A 3,372-nucleotide genomic window follows, 5' to 3' on the forward strand; every position below is an offset into this window, starting at 1 on the left:
GTAAAAAATAGGAATAGAGCCAGGCGCTGGTGGCTTACACCTGTAATCCTAGCTACTCAGGAGGCTGAGATCTGAGGATCGCGGTTCAAAGCCAGCCCGGGCAGGAGAAACCGTGAGACTCCTATCTCCAATAAACCACCAGAAAACCGGAAGTGGCGCTGTAGCTCAAGTGGTAGAGCGCTCGCCTTGAGCTGAAGAGCTGAGGGACAGCGCCCAGGCCCAGAGTTCAAGCCCCACGACCGACAAAAAAAAAAAAAGGAATAGAGTGATGTGGGAAGGTACAGGGAAAGTTACCTTAACTAAGTCCTAGTCTCAAAGCAGGAAATAGGTTACATAGGATAAAAGTAGAGGGAGAGAAAACAAGAAGAAAGAGAAAGGGAAAAAAAGACACCAGAAAATATAGAAAAATAAAAGTTAATAACATGCAGATTCAAGAACAGTCTATTCAAAGAACGTGAATATATTGAGAGAAGCGGAGGGATATAAAGGAGATGTGAAAAACTTAAAAATAAAAATACTTAAAATATTATATAGGTATAAAGAGATAGTACTGCTATTAAGGAATTTAAGTCTCAGAAGTTTTGAATTGAGTAATAAATTTGTGGATTAAGTGTGTACACAATAGAGGATAGAGTCTAATAGTTTATCTGAGGATGTGCAGAACAACAATTAAGTCCCATAAAGAAGAACAAAAGAGAGGAAAAGGTGAGAAGGATAAGGAAGAGAGAAAAAAAAAAGATCAGAAGTTCAGTCAAGCTAAGCAAAAAACAAAAAGAAATTTTTTTAAAAAGAGAAAAAAAAACAAACAAAGAAAAATGCACACACACATGTATCCCTAAAATAAAGATTATAAGGGGGAAAAAACAGTTGCTAGAAAACATTTTTTTTCAAAAAAGGTAAAAATTAAAAAAAGTTTTAGAAAAGAAAAAACAAATTTTGTAAAAGGTATAAAAAAAAAGTTCTTTGATTTTTTGTGGGAAGGTTGGGAAAAATCCTGTATTTCCCTTGTGTATGTAATCAGCCTCTGGTTGGAGTCTCTGGTCTGCTTGTGATCCTGAGGCTTGTTTGGTGTCTTAAGTCAGTTTGTTTGGACAGGCAGAAAAATGCTCTGCTTTACCCAGGATTTTTCGATCCTCCTCCCAAGTTAGTTCAATGGGAGGGGGGTGTGCTTTGACTATCACAAAAGAGGGAGATGGCTTTTTCTTCAAGTTTGGAGATGCGGTGATGAGGCTAGGTTCTGGGTAGAGTTGAGACCTTTCAGCAAACAGTAGCTTTTCCCGGGGCTAGTTTGTGAGAAACTCACAGAGCCCAGCCTGGAGCCACTCTCAGGGTTTCTGTTTACTGAATTTCAGTTGTTTGTCGAGGCTGCTAAAGGGAGGGGCAGCCTCTGGCTCTGATTACTGGATGAAGAAAGTCACTCCTAGAGCTGGCGCTGGAACTGGGTGACTTTTCCCTGGGTGGAGCTGAGTCTGGCAGGTCACGCTGCTGTTAAGTTCTTGTGACCTGTTAAATGACCCTAGTTTTATTCCAAGGCCTGAGTTGGAGCTAGCAGCTCCGCCGAGCTTTGTCGGTATCCAAGATGGAGATCTCCGGTACTGGGGGGGAGGGATGGCCTTCCGTCCTCTCCCTGAGAAGGAGTGAGGACATCAGACTTCTACTCACGCCAAGTCTTGGTTCCTGGGTCGTCTCTGGTCTGCGAAATGCAGGATGAAGATGTCTGCTCCTTGTCGATTCTTGCTGGTGTTGAGTAGAATCCACTCGCCTGCCGCGTCTGGCTCTTTTGTCCCGGACTCTTTCTGTTTCAGGTATGGCAGTACGGCCGCTGCTGCCGCCGCTGCCGCCGCAGCGGCAGCTGCTGCCAAGATCTCAGATGTGTCTCCTTGCCTGGATTTTCCCTCTCTGACCTAACTCTGTCCTGTGATGCCACACTTGGTGTGATTCTCTGGCTTAGGACTGTTCACTGGAACTCTAAAACTGCTTTCTATGGGAGAGCTTGTTATGCCTCCAGCTTTTCCTCCGCCATCTTCCCGGATCCCTCCCTGAAAGTGTTGTGATATCAGTTATCTCCAGATTTTTCTGAGTTTAAGATTGAAAAGTCCCTTCAGAAATAGATGTAGTTGAAACTAGTGAATGACAGTTAATAAGAGTGCCAAATTTTAGCCAGCCTTCATAGTCCACTTCAAAGTTATTTGCACTTGCTGCTTTTTGGCCCCAAGAGTGGCGTACCAACCACCAGTGAAATTCAACTCTTATACATTTTTTGACTTTGTTTTGATGACTTAGCACCTAACAATTGAGGTAGAGTCTCATAGAATCTTTAACTTTTTTTGATGAGTCCAAAAGAGAAAGAATTGAAAAACATACCCTTGATCATTGTGGTTGGAGAGAAGGTTAAAATTTCCTTTTTATCCTCATGAGGACGGTAGTCATTGCAGTCATTATTGATCAGTGTTTCTTCATTAAATGACAAGTCAAGAGCTAAATACTTGTAAGTGTGCTTCTATATATTATAGTACATGCTATCATCAGACCTAAAAACATATATTGGCAAGTAATTTAAAATGATACATACATGTATGCAAATTCCCATGACATAAACATTTTTAATATTAATTATTTTAAATATCTTACTAGCATATTCTAAGTATAAAAGGGGTCTCATTATGCTTTTCCTATACATGTATCTCATGTTCTTTGATCATATTCACATCCTCTAGTACTGTTTGTATCCTGTCTGCTCCTTTTTAAAAATTACTTTTGGTGCATTTCATTATTTTTATAAACATATGCAATGTACTTCATATATACCTCAATTACTATTTCCTGTTGTTCTCTTCCCTTCTTTCGATCTGATATTTTATATTATTGTCATTGTTTGAAGACTACAGTCCATGTATTAAAAAAACGAGATATTTATCTTTCAGAGTCTGGCTTATTTTGTGTAACATGATGGTGTCTGGCCCTATTTTTCCCACAAAAGGGCGTGATTTTATTCTTTTTTAATGGCAGAATAAAATATTCAATTGTGTGTCTGTCTGTATACACACATATACAATTTCCATTATCCATTCATGCGTGAACATAAGATGGCTCATGGCTTTCCTATTATGACTAGGGCTACAAAAACCAACAGGCTTTTCTACCTTATGTCAATCTAAATTCTTTTAGCTATAAGATAAGTGGCATGTAGAAGATATGCTAGTATTACTTCACGTTTTATGGGGAACTTCCATAATGATTTCCTGAGTGGCTACACTAATTTACTTTACCATTCACAGTGTATAAGAATTTATTTCCCCATCCTTGTCATTAGTTGTTGTTTGTTTTCTTGATGATTGTCATTTTGACTGGGGTGACATGGAATCTTAGTGT

This window comes from Dipodomys spectabilis, unplaced genomic scaffold (genome assembly GCF_019054845.1).
Source record: "Dipodomys spectabilis isolate Male_0828 unplaced genomic scaffold, ASM1905484v1 ptg000356l, whole genome shotgun sequence".
Lineage (NCBI taxonomy): Eukaryota > Metazoa > Chordata > Mammalia > Rodentia > Heteromyidae > Dipodomys > Dipodomys spectabilis.